Source organism: Pezoporus occidentalis, unplaced genomic scaffold (assembly GCF_034315485.1).
Source record: "Pezoporus occidentalis ecotype Australia unplaced genomic scaffold, CSIRO_AGI_Poc_V1 ctg7, whole genome shotgun sequence".
Classification (NCBI taxonomy): Eukaryota; Metazoa; Chordata; class Aves; order Psittaciformes; family Psittacidae; genus Pezoporus; species Pezoporus occidentalis.
The window spans coordinates 6031958-6049373 of NW_026916052.1; the positions used below are offsets into that span (position 1 = coordinate 6031958).

At 40.1% G+C, this 17416-nt stretch overlaps 1 long non-coding RNA gene across 4 annotated transcripts in view; it reads right to left on the bottom strand.

Annotated features, from left to right (window-relative positions):
- LOC134175694 (uncharacterized) overlaps nucleotides 1-17416 on the bottom strand; it is a 117593-nt gene that overhangs the window by 58958 nt on the left and 41219 nt on the right. For 2 of the 4 annotated variants that reach the window (XR_009969109.1, XR_009969107.1), the window contains exons 2-3: nucleotides 12394-12515; nucleotides 4050-4285 (exon numbers count right to left, since the gene is read on the bottom strand). This is a non-coding gene — a long non-coding RNA (uncharacterized LOC134175694). Of the gene's footprint in view, nucleotides 1-4049; nucleotides 4286-12393; nucleotides 12516-17416 lie in introns of those variants that run through there. The other 2 variants (XR_009969110.1, XR_009969108.1) reach the window with 1 other exon arrangement.

Here is a 17416-nt window from a genome sequence, read left to right on the forward strand (position 1 = left end):
CCTCAGGCTGCTGAGGCCTTGCACATTCTAAAATTCCTTAAAACTCATTTTGACAGGAAAATAGCTCCTGTCCAGAGGGTTCTGGTTGCGAAACACGTCTACCTTCCAGACCAATAACTTGAGTGTCTTCCAGAGGCCTGCTACGCCTTTGCAGCGCATTTTCTATCTTCCCCTTCCTCCTCCTCTCTCCCAAGAAAGAGCAGGACCTCCTCAGTGCACAGTCAGGGGGTCCTTGCCAGGGTGGAAACAGAATTAAAAGAACTAGAGAAATTTTCCTGCAAAACTCAGCACAGCATCATACTGTATCCTTTGTGTGAGACTTTTCCATGGATGTCTATGGCCTTCTCCCTCTCCACAGGATGGCAGTGAGCACACCCTGTAAATATGAGGTACCCAAAGAATAAGTCATGTTTTATTTAGAAGCAGCCTGTAAATATGAGGTACCCAAAGAATAAAGTCATGTTTTATTTAGAAGCAGCCTGTCCCCACTCTGCCAGCCTTTTCTAGTTCTTTCTGTATTGCTTCATGATCCCAAATATCTATCTGCTTCCTCTTTTCATCATTGATAAAATTGCTTTAGTCGCACAAGCAATTTAAGAAGCATTCCATGATCCTGGCACCAAGAATAAGAGAAAAGCCTGTAGCTTTGGCATATAAGAATAGATACATAGTGTCTGAAGGGAATAAAACACAGGTCCACATACAAGCCTAGGAAATAAATTTCCTATCAGGAAGAATTTATTCCCACTTTTAGTTGGACTATATAAAATTATACCAGCTCAGAATGCCCAGCAAGTGATAAAGTGATTATTCCATCTTTTGCTACACTCCCCATTTAGTCCCCGTGGAACATAATTAATGTACAGTTTACACTTCCCTCACAAAAATTAATAAACACCATAAAGAAAACCTTAACATCACAGTGCCCAGCACCACCTCACTTGGACACCTCCCAGGATTCAATATTTTGCTGCAAATCACCACCATTTATTTAGACCCTTTCCACGCATAAGACAAGGCTTATATCCAAGTTGCTAAGAAGTAATTCTTCAGGGTGGGAGGCATCATATCAAATTCTTTCATAATATTGAGAAATAGTTGTATTTCTGTTGTGCCATCAATACCATTGGCTACAAATTCAGTATTTTTTTTAAAAACACATGTCAATTTGGTATGTCAGAGATTATTTTATGTATGTATAAAGGTGTTATTGCTCATCAATTCTGATCCCTTGACATTTGCTTCATTACTTTTTATTAATGAAAAACGGACTTAGGTGCAGTTCCCATGACAGCTTCCCAAGATCTCACATTTGTACTTTCATCATTTTCAAAAATTACAAAATACCACATCCTCATTTCAGCCTCCACCTCAGATTTCTACAGCCACAGCACTCATTTTCAGCTATTTGAAAAGAGTTTACATATTCATGGGCTAATTTCAGGAACATCTCAGAAAAGCTATTAGGGCAATTTACCATGTACTACAGTTTCAAACACTAATGATGCAGCATTGAACTCTTATAGCCAAAACTCTAAGAATGAATTCTAGGAAGTGTTATATATAATATTTCATCTATTTAGCTTTGATGTGATATCCAATTGGTATTAAAAAACTTAGTTACAAAAAAATTAATAATGATAAAAAGAAATTATGTGTTAAAGTATAGCCCTGAAAGAGTAAACCTAAATTTAATCCTTCAAGTTCAGCCTTTCATTTTATTACTGTTTCATTTTGATGTCTCAGACGTGGAATTGCATTAAAACTTAGAAGTCAGGTACATGGGCAGTGTGTTTGGATTTCTTTGGGGTTAATTTCTTTTGAGAAGTATGGTTTTGTGGCTGGATTTTTTTCTTTTTAATCTGAGATTGAGGACACTTACAGAGTAAAGTGAGATTTTCTTTCTGCACAGACAAAAATTGGGTGCTGGTATTATTTATGTTTTAATCTATCCACAATAACCTAGCCTTCCTGAGAAAATATATGTCTTTAAATATATTCACAACTTGTGAAAAGAAAAAAAATAAATAAGGATTTACTCATTTATTACTACCAACTTTGCCAATATGCCCATTAGGACCTTCCTGGATCCTTTATATTTGTTAGCATTTAGCTGATCCACACCCCTATTAATCATTAATAGTTGCCATTCTTTCCTTCTAGCAAAAAACAGTCCTACTGGATATGATTGTTAAAGATCCTTTTTCTCCCATCAAGTTTTCACCCTTATTTGGCAATGTGCTTACATTGTATTTTCTTTCCTGACAAGCACTTACCAAATAATACTGTGAGGTCCTATTCTTACAGTTTTTCAGTCTCAAATGCACAAGGAAAACAATTCCTTTAAGTTCTACCTAGACTTTGACAATGAAACTTTGCCCATTCCATTTCTCAAATATCATGAGAAATAAAACTACAATCTGTCACATAAATTAGGCCTTTGCCTATACCTGCCCATTGTCCCGTTTTCATTTGGCTTGTATAGATGCAATTGATTGGAAATTACTACTCCCTTGTTGTAAGGACTAATCAATAGTCTTCTGAAGTCTCAGCTGCTGAGCCTTTAATGCTCATCACTGAAAGATCTAGCTCATTATCTCTTAGCTACATTGGATGCTTAGCTACGTAGTCTTTGCAGGCCTAACAAGAGTAAAAAACAGTTAAGACTTATTTCTGTCATAAAGTCGAAGATCTGACTGAATGCACACAACTAACAGTCATGCTGAGGAAGAAATACACCACCATTTCCCAGCTGCTTTTCTGAGTAGATGCACACTGTAAAATACATCTATCCATCCATCAACCTTCATATTTCAGAGTTTAGTGAAACAGCTGAGCTTGGTTTTGCTTGTGTTTTTGTTAAGAAAGCAAACAGCAAACATTTAACTTTTAATATTTGTAAATGTAAACCAAAAAAATCACAAAACCCTAAAAACTAGAACACTTATTCCAATTTTCCCAAACACAACACCACATAATTTTCCATAAAACTCAACCTAAATATCAAGCAGCTTGAAATAAATCAGCTACAACTATTTTTCTGGCCATTTTAACAACTATGCTTGCAGGTACAGATTGAAAAGAGATCAGTTTAAACACAGCAGTACTTGATTTGTCAGGATCATAAAAATAATTTCATGACCCATTGCTAACAGTGAGGAGAAGGCAATAGTTTCCCTTCAGGAGGCTGATGGGCATGGAGCATTCCCTCTCATTGCTGCCTTTTCCAAACCTCCCTTCCTCAGAGGGAAAGTCAGGGAGGGAAGTCTGTAGGAGACTGTTTTCTGTGTGAACTGGTTGAAAGCTCCAACAGTTTAGCACAGTAAATATTTTTTCTTCCACTTTCCTTAGTGGCAGAAATCAATACAGTTGACTAATAACAAGTCCCTCCTTCTTCCAAATGTTCTAACATAGGAATTTCAGGGAATTAAAATAACCTTCAAAATGCCTCTTCTTTGTTTCTTGTGTTTGATTTATCTTTACAAGAAATTAACACGGTTCATGTCACTGTTCTTGTTTTTGTAAGGGACTGGCAACCTCTCTCTTTCTGCCTGCAGGCCTTGGAATAAATGCAATCTGCAGTCTCTGTAAAACCATTAGTAAATGTTTGTGTATTAGAAGAGCAACTCCCAAAAGAAATGCAGACATACACATACCAAAATAAGAGGCTTGAAAGGCCACAAGCTCCTGTAAAGCTATCTAAAGTAACTTAAGGTAGGCAAGTCTCAAAACATCATACAAGTTTAGACTTTTTAATCCTCCTCTCATAAAAGTGGCAGACTAAATACAAAGTTCTGTTTTTCTTAGAAAGGGGTGTTTTCTTCAAAACAGGCAGAGAGCCCAGCTTTAGTTGCTTGCTTTCTGAGATTCCTGTCAGCGCATAAAATGTAGGTAGTATACATCATCCTTTCTGCTAAAATGAAAAGAAAAACTTCCCTGATTGGTGGCTGAAGTTAATGGGGATTGATAAATTACTTTCCATCCCAGTGGACATGAATTCTCCGAAGTTTTAGATTTTGATTGAACAAGAAATTACTTCTGCAACTCAGTCAGCAGGATCAAAAGTAACTGTGGGGTTTTAATCTTATCAGAATGTGACAAAAATCAGAAAATTCATAGCTTTTTGACTGCAATATGTGAATGCACAAGTCACAAGCACCCTGTTTAGAGACCCCTAATTTATGAGTGCCACTTTCGCATTCACAACACTCATTTAAAATTTCAGAATCCTTGGGATGCTGGGAGGCAGCTCCACAAGTACTACCAGCAGCATTGTCTGGAGGGCCTGGAGGAAGGGATGATGCAGACAAGCCATGTTTTCACACTTGCCTGGGTGCACCTTGCTCTCAAAGGCACCCAGAGCCCTCAGACAGTTATTTAAAATGCCATGCCAAGCACAAAACCACTGGCTAGAGCTGGGACTTTTCTCCTTTTTATGTCTCTGTATTTGGAAACTTCAGCTTACAAATAATCTTTTAGAGGAATTCATTTCTCATGTGTTTGCTCTACCTCAGGAGGTCGGGTGGAGGACCAATGGGGCTGTGTTTGCTGCTGCAGGTCTGCATTCTCACACAAGCCCAGGATTAGCAAGCTGATACAAATGAAGTGTTATTAGAAAGGACATTTTCCAAGTGGCGCCTGAGATAGCTATGAGAGAAACTGCCCTCTCCACTGGAGGCATTTGTCCTTCAAACAGTTAGAGTGAGTGGTGTGGAGGCTGTGTGTCCTGTCACAGCCAATCTCCCCCAGATATAAATAGCAGCCTCAGCAAGACATGTCCTCAGTCAGCCAAGAGATTGCAGCCATTCGTCCCTGTTGGGGCCAGCGCTGGGATGCTCTAGGCTTTTCTCACCTCCAGGCTACATGCGACAGCACTGGTGGGTGATATGATATGCAGCAAATCCTGACAAATACAGTGAACTGCCTGCCTTAGACAAGTACTCTGCCCTTGCCTCTGCCCCATCCTCCCTTCTGCCACAGTCTCTGCTGCGAGGTCTTGGTGCTCCCCACACATCCCACTTTGCTCCATGGACCAAAGTCTTTGCCCTGCAGAAGACTTGACCAGCACAGACCAGCAGCATGGCCTGGCTGGGTTTCTCCTGGAGCGAGGCTCATGCTGGGAATGATCTAATTTAGGAACGTGGCACAGAGTTCAGATGCGTATCCAGAGTTTAAGGAGCAGATGAATATTTTATTCTGTGAAATTTGGCTAGGTCTTACGGTCCTTATTCAGGCAAAACTACAGCTGGCTTTAATGGGAGTTCTGAGAGAGAAGAGAAAAAAACAACAGAACACCTTAACCCCTGCAAAATTTAGCTGAAATTCTCATGAGATTTGTTCAGGCTCCAAGAAAAATTTCAACACACATTTACTCTTCTGCTTCCAGTCACAACCTGAATCCTCAAATGTCGAAATAAGTGCCAATGAAAAAGATATGAGAAAATCTTAAGAGATAAAGAAAACAGAACAAGAAGTCAATCACTGGACAAGAAGGACAGAACCTCATTTTATTCCTGGATTTGTAAGGAACAATGAAAGCATGGTCTGTCATCCTTCACCAAGAGATGCATATGTTAAATGCCTATGATATTGCATATGTGCAATGCCACATATGCAAAAAATTCTTTCTTTTGACTGTGTAAAGACCCTGTCTGGTCTGAAATGCATTAAACCAGCAACAGCTGCCAGTGATGTACATCTACCTATGCATGACACAGAGAGAGTGATGCTGTAGTGTACATGTACTCTGTTATTTGTGGAGGCTCTGTGTGAGGAAGCCAGTAATTTTCTCTCTGACAATAACAAGCTCGATAGCCATCTAATCGTGTATGGTAGGAGTGTAACTGCCTACTTTCCGCTATAGCCACAAGACACCATTTTATTTCTGGCTCATCTAGCTGTTCAGTCTGTTGTGTCCCTGAGGATAATTAGTCCTCAACTCAGGGAAACTATTTATCTTACACCAGGGATATTCTATCAAATACCTCTTCACACAAAAACTCATTTAAAAGGATAAAAAAAACTCCCTGAGGAATTGAATACATTTTCAGTCTTCTAGTCAGTTCCAGCAGGTGACATATCTGAAATCACAGAGCCTCCCTTTGGTAACTCTGTGGGAGACAATTAGCATCATTTTGAACTGGGGAAGCTGCATCATGACAGCCTCTGAGGAGCAAGTCCTGTTTGCTGTAAACAAATCTGATTTACTCAGTTTTGCATCCCTACAAATATTATACAACAGCCATAGAGAAAGTTGTTTCACAGGGCAAGCCTCCATTGTCACTGAAAACAGGCATTGTTTTTTTCTCTCCAGGAGAGGAAAAATAAACATGACAGTTTGCAGCTACCACAGGTAGTGCCTGCAAACTAAACTCTCTTAACAGAAATTCCCCCCAAGGCTCCTTTAAATATTCCATGACTAACTAGGCACAAATGCATCTCCCAAAGGATCAAAGTACATTTTTCTTTCATTTGACAAAAGGCACTGAGTGCTCACTATCTGTTTGCTCTTAGTCCTTTTGCATCACTGAAAGAAATATTCTTTGCACTTTTCTTCTGATGCAGTAACTGTCCATGCCACCAGGGCTTTGCCTTGGCCAGATATGCCCATAGTGGTCTTTTGGGGAGGACAAGCATCTTGTTCACACCCCATTAAAAAAAGGAGCTCAGCTTTCACAACAGTTTGGCAAGTCTCTGACTCTGTAACTAGAGGTTTGCTGGCCCAGGAAAAAGAAAAAACCCAAATTAATAGGACTAGGAATTTAAAGCAGATGAACCCATTTATAGGTAAGTCCTAGGTATGTACTATAGCTTAACTAGTAATGCAGGCATGCCCTGATCCCCATATTTGGAGAAATAAAGTACCTTTAATGCATTTTAAAATTAAAGGAGTTAAAGGACTAGAGCATCTACACCTGCCTGAGTCTTCTCCTGTGTGCAGACACAGCCCTCATGCACTGAAGTCTGCGGAATGAGAAATTCAAGCAAAGCCCTTCATGAATCTTGGTGGAAGACTATCTCCTCTGCAGTGTGCACAAAGGGCACTTGCTCCTTATGAGCAACACAAGGTAAATCTGAAAGCCTTGCATTGTGTCACAGTTCTGCCCTTACTGAGGAAAAATTCTCCAGTTAAGGACTGAATAATGGTGTGAAGCTAAGACATGTTCTTACCAATCCATCAGGCTAACTGGCTTAGATATGCTGCCTGGATAATAAATGCTATTGAGTCCTCATTAACATGTCCTTTATTAAAACCTGTATGGAGAGGGCAAAAATAAAAATTACAATGCATAAAACTGACACCTGACATGGACATTATGGTGCAGGCAGTGTAACATGCTGGCTCCATGGGAGTTTGCCCTTGGCTTTCCTGGGGGAACTATATTTCCAAATTTAAGCAGCAAGTCAAGTGCAGGACCTCATATCCCAGCCTGCTAAGATGTTAAGCAGAGGGCTGTGACCAGCTAGAAAATAAAGTGATTTTAATATTCATGTTGACCTAACATGGGTAGATCTGGATGTATATTGCCTAGGTTGAGAGCCCTCTAGGTTGTCTATACTAAATACCCATTAATCTCCATTAATTCCAAAATATTAATTTTTTTTTTTTTGCAAAGCTGGTCAATAAAGTTCTTGCCCTCTCTCCAGTCTCAGGCACTAATACCTGCTTCTCCCTGTCTCCTGTCTGGGAAGTCATGGCTTAGGAAAGTCATTGAACAAACACAGAAAACAACAAAACACAGCATGGAAATTTGGAAAGGGCTGTTTGTATTGTTTTACTCTTACAAAACATTTATTCACCTTAGGCAGGGTGAAAGCTTGTCTCCCTCTATGCATGTACAGCAAGGAGTACATACTTCTTTTGAAATGGACCTTCACCCTATCTGAAGTCCTGGTTTGGTTTTGCTTCCATCTTCAACAAGTAAAAACTCCTACAGGTATCAGCTCTCATTAAGGGTTGGATAAGGAGATGGGGCCAGGATGCACTCTTAGCAACATGTTACTACTGATCTGCTTTCCAGAAAGCCCCACAAACAGCAGAGCTGGTGTGGCTGAGAGGAAGGAAAAACTGCAGATGGAGCTGTGGGAAGGGGAAGACAAGACTGGAGAGACTGTGACACAAAACCCAGCTCCTGGGTCCCAGAGCACCTGGGAACAGTGTCACTGTCCCTCAATTTCACCATATTTCCTTGCTGTAAAAGGCCTTTCCCAACTGAAACCACATTGACAGGGCTTCATTAACTGAGGTCTGTGAAGCACTTTAATGAAGACAAATGCTGTGTTAAGTTGCCAAGTATTATACTTCCATGCATGTTAAGCTATTAACAACAAAGACAGGGAGCTAGGAAGATCTGGCAGAAGCATGCTGAACTTATCATGCTGTGGTAGACCAAAGTGAAGTAGACACACTCTACAAGGCATGTCTCCATAGCAGCAAGATCAAGATTGCATTAATTGTCATATTTATCTAGACTTCACCATGACCTTAATCATTGTGAGGGAGAAACAGACCCATAAGAAAAAAAAGTCTTGAACAACTATATTATATTAAACCCCTTAACAATATTGAATCCTCTGATGCTAAAGTTTTTCTACAGTTTATTTAATTATCTTTAACCTCCTGGGGATCTAAGATCAGGAAAAAAAGTGGATAAAGTATCTGTGTTTTGTGTCCTTCTGCAGCATGCACGTGACTATAAGGACAAATATTGTCAGATGCACTTGACAGCTGTAAAAGCAATGGATTTTAGTTGATTTTATTCTTCAGTAATTCCTAGATAAGGAAAGATTCAGCTGTCCTTGGGTCACAGGCAAGGAAGAAATGATGCTCCCAGAAATTCCCCCAAGATGAATTTTGCTAAATACCACCTTCATAACTGACGTCAACAGACATGACAAAGCAAATGAAGAGGACTTTTTAAAACAAAACATGCGGGCACAGGGCAGATGAGTAATGGGGCTAGATGAGGTATGCGATCGGGTTTTGCACAAATGAGGTTTGTGTTTGGAAGCTGTCAGAGGTATGAGACACGGTCTCAGGCAGGGATTTGGGAAGGAGTGGAAACTAGCGAATGATATTTATTTTGTTTTAAAATGCTCCAGAAAGCTCATTTGAAGCCCTGCATCATCTAAGGCCACCCCCTTCTGGAAGACAGGTCATATGTAGTTACATAAAATAATTATGTATTTTACTATATAGCTGAGGATTTGCTTTTAAGCATGTACATTATAGACATCCCACTGCTAAAGTCTTTACATTGACCTATCTTGACCCATGTACACACACCTTTTGAAATGTATATCACACTCTTCAGATCGCAGCAACCATAAAATTTGTTGCCACAATTCCTCCAGGCTCACAGATCATTACTGGCAATGAAGACTTTTCAAAGCTAAACAAGGTGAAAGCTCTGCTGATTGAACACAGGGATAAGAGCTTGTAACATGTTTCATAATAGTTTTAAAAAACAAACAAATGCATGACTGTATCCATGAGCATGTGCCTAAAGCAAAGTATATTCAAGGAAAAGCTGGTGAATAAGAAAATTATGCTTTTCGCATTTTTTCTAACTTAATTAAAGTTTAAATTTCCCCTTCAGTTTTCATGACGAGAATATATTTTTAATTATTGCATGTGACCTCTTTCATATTTTAGCCTGAGCATGAAATATTTGGATCAATGAAAAGTAATTTAAAGCAACTTGAATGAATACATGCCTATCTGACAGAGGAAGAATGTGAAACTTGCACTCAAATTTCAGTAGCTCTTGAGCCTACTATCTCATGTGGAAGTTCCAGAGCATTTAGGACACCTCAGGGAAGGACCTGTACTTCCATGAGAAGCAGAGCTATGCCCTCTAACTGGTAATACACAGAGTCACACCCATGCATTTTCCTGAAGGTTTTTTTGCTTCTGTAGTCCTCTTTCCCTTTACTTATCACAGAATCATAGAATGGTTAGAAAGGACTGGGTTAGAAAGGACCTTAAGATCATCTAGTTCCCACCTCCCTGCCATGGACAGGGACACCACACACTCAACCATGTCACACAAGACTCTGCTTTTCATAGCTCTGGGGAGCTAAGGTCCAATACATGTGGGAATTCAAGGATCTGTGCACCACAGGACCTTCTCCACTGCAGGACTTTCTACCAGCTTTTGTGGGAGTTTTTCTTTCTCCTTATCCTAATCTGTACTCATTGCAACAAAAAAAGTCATACATAAATAAACTAATAAATAAGCCTATTCATCCACCTAAGAAAGAGTGGTGTGGACTCTTGAGAGCTGCTGCTTGGATAAATAAGGTTACATTTAGCAAAAGAACGAGAAAAGACATTTGACAATGTCCAGATATCTTGGTTCAAGAAAACACATAAAGGTAGAGTAGTTTGTCAAGAGTGCACCTCACTCCCCAGCCACAGAACAGCCTTTTGCCTCCTTTCATTCTGCGCTGAAGTGTACCCACCTGGTTAGGATTACATGACCTCAGGTAATGAAAGTTTAATATAAAAGTCAAAAACATGTCTCAGATTAGTATTGTGAAAATATATTCTTTTACTGGAGAACAGCACATTTTTAATGCAAATAATAGTAAATCAGAGTTGGGCGAACATTTCACACCAAGAGTGGAAAATGCAAAACTGCTGAATGACAACTGCAAAATCAGCATATAAGTATCCAGGGTAAGATGCAGTCAAAAATATTCTGATTATGAGTCCTTAGAAAATTTATTTAGCATCATTATCAAGAATAACCTAGTTTTCATGGCATGATGGAGCAGAGGGTGGGGAAAGACATGATCACACCAAGCTGGGCAACCTTCATCTGTTAGTCATCACAGAATTGTTCAGAATTGGTTCATTAGACAAATTAAGTCCTTGTAATCAATACTGTGCAGTGACTTTGTGCCTTCCTTGCAGATTTAAAATTTTGTTAGGATTTCATTTAAAAAAGGACAAAGTGCTTCCCTCTGCCATGCTCAACTCATTAGTCTTATCTAGGAATATAATTGTGACTTTGTAATCTCTAAATGAGACCCATATGGAAGTATAGAGGTTACTCAGAAACACAAAGGAAAAAGAAAAAAACACTGTTTCCCAGATCTTGGTTGAAGAATCTCATTAAATAGAGGGAGAAGAATAACTAATCCTAGGACAGAAGCTATTTAATTAGATACAAACATGTCTGCAATTTTCTGTTATGAAGTATTGTTGAAGGCAGAAGACATACTGCTTTTTTAAGTCACATATATATACATATGCTCATTTATATATGCATTTGTATCAGCCAGTACTGTTGTCCAGTTCTGGACTCCCCAGTAGAAAAGAAACATGGAGCTCCTGCAGCAAGTCCATCAAAGGGCTATTAGAATGATCAAGGGTCTGGAGCATCAATCTTATGAGAAAATGATGAGGGAGATGAGCCTGATCAGCCTAAAGAAGGCTCATGGGGAGATCTGGTCAATGTATATAGGTATCTGAAGGGATGGTGTCAAGGGGATGGAGCCGGACGCTTCTTGGTGGTGCCAGGCGACAGGACAAGAGGCAACAGGCATAAAATAAACTACAGGAAATTTCTTTACTGGGAGGGAGACTGAGCTTTGGAATAGGCTGTCCAGAGAGACTGGAGTCTCCTTTTCTGGAAATATCCAACAGCCATCTGGACACAGTCCTGAGTAGCGTGCTTTAGGTGACCCTGCTCAAGCAGGGAGGCTTGACTAGGTGTCTTCTAATGCCTCTGATTCCAGACTCAACCATTCTGTGACCCTGTGATTGTTAAGGTAGTCTTTAATAAGCCCCATGACCATCCCTCACTGTCACCCCTCATACTTCCTCCTGGTCCTTCCTCTTCTGTGGCCCCTGACTCAGTGTTGCTTGCACAGCTGGTTTTGTGAGGCCATGTGCCAATCCAATCAAAATAATTCTCATTGTATGCTAGGTTAACAGCAGTACAAAAACAAACTGATTTTTAGCCTGAGTAGTCCCTGGGTTGCACTGGCTTGCACCTGCACAAAGGCGGGGGAGCGAGATGTTTAACATAATACTCCCATTAAAATAAATGCCTGTGACACTATGTTGTTATGCACACAAGAATGGGTCTTCTAAGACTCTAATAACACACAGTTGCACACAAAGGCAGGAGCAACTTTTGTAACATGGCAGCTAGACATATGAGGCTCACTGATACCTTTGCACCATTATCACTGAAAAGGTTAAAAGTAACATCCCTAGGATGCTATAAGAAATTCTCAGACCACTCATAGTACACAAATGCCTTGGCTATCTATAACGAGATCATGGACTCATACGGGTTTGTCATATAAAACCCATCTCCCAGAGAAACTGAACCCAGTCAAAAAGTTTCCTAAAATATCCTCAATCTCCAAATAGCCTACCTGCAGAGAAAGGCTTCTACTGCACTTTTCACCAAGGACAGAAGGGATCCTCTTGACTGATTTCCTCTTCACGCTGAAGGAAAGGTCAGTGTCTGGTAATACAACTCTTCTGTTTGCCACACCTACAAAAAAGATGCAGTCCTGCTGAGTTAATTTTTTTTTAACAATTAACACGTGGTCCGCACACATGCAAATGCGGTAATTGAGCTGTTCTGGGGCAGAGGTATAAATAGGATGAAATATTTAGACTGATACGTCAATATTCCCAATAAGACTTAAACTGAGAATCCAATTTGATGGGTTTAGAAAAGCCAGGATTATTTATTTTTAGTGAATAAATCTTAGTATTGGGATTCGGGTGATTCATCCTGATCCTAGCTCTGTCACTGATTCAGAATGGGAGTCTGGGCAAGCCACTTTATTCTTTTTATTTTGCATCAGAAATGACAAACACTATTCCTTTCTACAGAACACTTAATGATGTCCCCAGAAAACACACCAATATTTTTACCTCTCTCATGTGCATGATATAGACTGTGATACAAAGGACAGCCAAAGGGATTTGACAGAGTTGCCTCTATGGATCAGAGGTAGCTTGGTGGGAAGAGGACAAATGATTTCAGAAGAAGTCTATTCTAAGTGTCCTCACAAGGGTATTAGTCACACTGATGACTCAGGGAAGGTAACTCTTATTAAAGCTATTGGCAACCAAACAAAATGTGAGTAAGGCCAGTTTCTGAGCACTTTAGCACATAGCACTGCTAATGACTTTTATATTAAAAGCTACTACTTAGCTGGAAGCAAGGCATAGGAAGTGTCATCAGAAAGTTTTCTAGCGTTGTGTTAGCAGCACAATAGCTGTGTTATGTTACATACAAATCATTTGATGTAGTTTTAACTACCTTTTCTAACGGCTGAGACACCTCTCTAGATATCAAGATAATAAAAGTTACATGGTGTAATTTCACAGTTGACAGGTCTGTAGAATACAACTGTCAATGAGGTGGTTTTAGTTCAAAGTAATACAGTTGCTGTCTTGGACAGATTAGTCTCAGTCTCTGCAGAAAATCATGAAACTTGTAACTATATACTATATACTCCAGGCAGTCTTATCTAAAACCAGATACCTACTCTTCATCTATTCCCCTTCTCTTACAGCAAGTCTACCCTTGCAGCAAGTCTATGCTTGCTTACAGCAACTTACCCTTGCAACAAGTCTATGCTCTTCCCAGCAATAACTAAAACATCCAAACAAAAAAAGAACTCATGAAGAGCAGCACACCTGACATTGATGGATCTTATTAATGCTCCTTTCATGAAGGACAGCTTTATCTGCTTAACTGAATAAAATTTACCAGGTGCCTTGCATAAAGCCATTTCATCATTTGAGGTCAGATCTTCCTCACCTCTTTTCTGCCCTCTTTAGAGCAGGAGTGGGAGGAGGCCAAGGAGAGAGGACTTGAAGAAGTAACAAGAAGGAAAAGGCAAAATGGCACCAGTACACAAATTTTCCAGGATTTCTTTTAATCCTTGACATAAGGTTGTAGGCTCTGTGCTTGTATAGGATTGTGTCAGTTTGATGGTGTCCTGGCAATGGACAGTAGTAACAGGTCCACACTTAATTTTTTCAGGCTTGTCAGAAACGCCAAATATTCTACTAGGAAGCTCTGCTGATAACTGAGAGCTGTGGCAGCATGGAGAGTACTACCACAGTGACTCATTGATGGCCCAAAGAGATCTGGATTGTACAGTAGCAAGGAGTAGTGACTATTGTGTACACTCCACAATGCAAGACCAGTATGGAGCAGTTCGGGAAACAGTGGTCAGACAGAGGTAAAAACCACTGGCTGCCAGAACCAGTTTATCTAATTTAAAGGAGTTATGGATATATCTTTTTAATGCCTTACTTTTGTAAGCTGCAAAGTGTGCCAAGACATCAATGGGCTGGGCAAATTTAACCAATGCAAGAAAGAAGGAGGTGTAATTTCAAGATATTGCTGACACCATCATTAAGATAATATAAATGCTGTTTCAATTCATCTTTGAAGCCATTGTGCATGAAGTGAAAAATTGACAAGCATACTGAAGTTATTGTGAAGAGTGAAATGTATTGGTGGCCATCAGTGAACTCCAGCCCTTATGGTATATTGGACATGTGTCAGGATGTATGAGAACCATGATTGTAGTGTATTCCAGACAGGTTGGCCCAGAAAAAATGCCTGAGCACACTGGAGGATTATCCCTGAAAGGTGGCAGTGCAGAGATGCTCTCAGCTAATAGATGAGTCCCCATAAAGAGGTGGAACAAGCTTGGATGAAATGGCTGAATGCATGACCAAAGAGACACTAGTTCCAAGTATAGGTAGCTGTCAGAAAAGGAAGTCACTGGTCATTGCTTGTAAGCATGGCTTGTAGGACGGAAGCAAGAAATTTTATCCTGTGGCACTGCCCATGGGCAAGAGAGGTAAGCTACAGGAGACATCAGGGCCTCAAGTGTTTTCCAAGTACTTTCAGTAATACAGTGACTGTGGTCAGACAGATCTCTGCTACACCTGTGTACTGCACTGTGGTGTTCCCAAGAGGTCAAGCTGAAGCCCAAAGGTCTTTCAGTCAAGGTGTGGGGCAGCTGTGTACTGAGGCAGGGGATCCTCATCCACACAAAGGTATAATTCCATAGGGGTAAGTGCAAAATCCTGCCCTTATGTAGGAGTAGGTGATGGGGTTAGCAGGGCAGCAGCTTTGCAGGAAGGAGAAGGCTCAGAGGTAAAACAGCTCTTGGGTGTGGCTCAGGACACAATATGATGCTACTTGGGTGAAAGTAGAATGTCACTGTGGGATGAGCAGAGAGTCCGTGTTAGTAGGAAGTGAGAAATGATCCATCCCCTCTCCACAGTAGCACCCCAGATGATGTCATCTCCAAAGAAACAGTGGGTCCACTTTCCTGCCTCAATAAAGGGAGTGCCAATCCAAGGGAGTTGAAAGTTTGAGAGGGTGAACAGTCAGAGGTCTAGAGATCATAGTGAGAAGAGAGAGGAGGAAGGTGGTTGTTTAGTGTAGGGAAGAGAGGACCAAGGAAAGACATGATCTAAAAGCCTGCTTCAAAGAAAAGGCAAATAAATGTTCTTCAGCTCTATTGAGAGTAGGATAAGAAATACTGAGCTTAGGACTCAGCAAGAGCAACTTAATTTAGATATCAGGAAATCTTTCTAATGATAAAGACAGTTAAGCACTGGAATTAGTTATCTAGCAAGGCTGCAGGCTCCATGTCATGGGAGGAAATTTAAGGCCAGCTTGGACAAACAAACAACACAGGAATCTGTCTCGGAAAGGGGGGTGAGCCAGATTATATTAACAGGCCCCTTCCAGACCTACTTTTCTCTGATTCTCTGTCCTAGCCATAAAATCCAGCTGTGACTCTCTGGAGTAGCCTGTGTTAAGTACAGCATGGTTTAAATGTTTCTTGAATGAGTTTTCTGAAAACAAAACAATTACAACAATAAAGAAATCCTAGTCCTGAAAGCTCTTATGACTTTGTCTTCAGTCTGACAGTAATTGACCCATTTTTTAAAACTGGCTCCTGGAGTCAGGCAGATTCATGGAAGCTTAGCTTAAATAAGCAAAAAGCTGTCTAAATTTATGGTGCAGGAAAAAATGAAATAAAACAGATAAAAAGCATGACAGAGAAGTACTTCCAGCAGTTATAAATCCACAAGGGTGGTAAAATAGCTTAAAAAATCAAAAAAAAAAGGTTGATTTAAAAAAAATATATCTTATGATTGGGACTGACTTATTTTTTAGTGTTCATTAATGTTTTAGTCTAGGCCTGAAATCAGCAAAAAAGGAAATTGTGTCACTGAAGAAAAGGCTCAGAAACCAAAAGTCTTTCCCACTAATGGCATAGAGATACCCCCTTTCCCTCCCAATAAAAACAGCAGGTGACAAAAAACCAACAAACCAACCAACCAATGAAACAAAACCAAAAGCCAATAATATTTTGTTCTCACAAGAAATGCAGTTAAGAAAGTGGAACGTCTTGCCACAGGATGCTGCTGTGTGTGTGCCTGACGATGCTGTGAGTGTGCCTACATGTGCGAGCCTTCAGTGTGGGAACCCTAAAAGCCACAAATTGTTGGTGACTGGGGGAATATTTGGGAGCAATTAACACCATGCATTTCCTCTTCTTTCATGGCACATTCCCCCTCCCCACCAGAGAGCTCTTATGGGTCACTGCTGAAAACAGGCTACCAGGCCAGACCTTTAATCTCACCACAGAAAGATGGTTTCATGTTCTTTTACTCTTTCATTGTGTTCCTGAAGAGCTGAGGCATACTGGCAGGGCTGCATGAGGAAATTTTACATCAGTTCTCTGAATTGCAGACTTCTTTTTCCAAGGCTGTCAATCACACTCTGCCAATAAATAAAAACTTTTAAAATAAATAATACCCACAAATAAAACTGATAGTGAAGAATTAGTTGAGTGCAAGAATATAATATTTAGCATAAGAATCAGTGCAGTGTGAGTTTTCATCTGACCCGTCATCACTCTGCAATCTTTGTCATTATCATAAATCAAAAAGGATTGTTTGGTTTAAATCTCTTGCTGCTTAAAGATGAATCACCTTTGATTTCCAGAGTTTTGCTTACGGCAAAAAGAGGAAAAAAAAAGCCTTTCAGAACTGTACAACAGTAAAAATTTTTGGTCTCAATTTGCATAAAACCCCTCAAAACTCAGCTCTAAAACTTAATCTAGCAAGCAACATAAAATGGAACAGAACTGTGATTTAGGGGGGAAAAATATTTCTCCATCTGCAGAGCTATTAATCTACAGCTTGGTCCAGAGAGTTCATATACAGCAGTCTGTGAAGAGGGACCCCAAGCTCTAATGGCTTGAAGAAGATAGGCCCTCAAATATTTAATCTAACTACAGGTGCATATCTAAGCTCCTGTGTAACATCTGTCCCTGCGGATAAGAAACCACTAAGCATCCTGCACTGGATTCTGCAGACACCAGCTAAGTAGCTTAA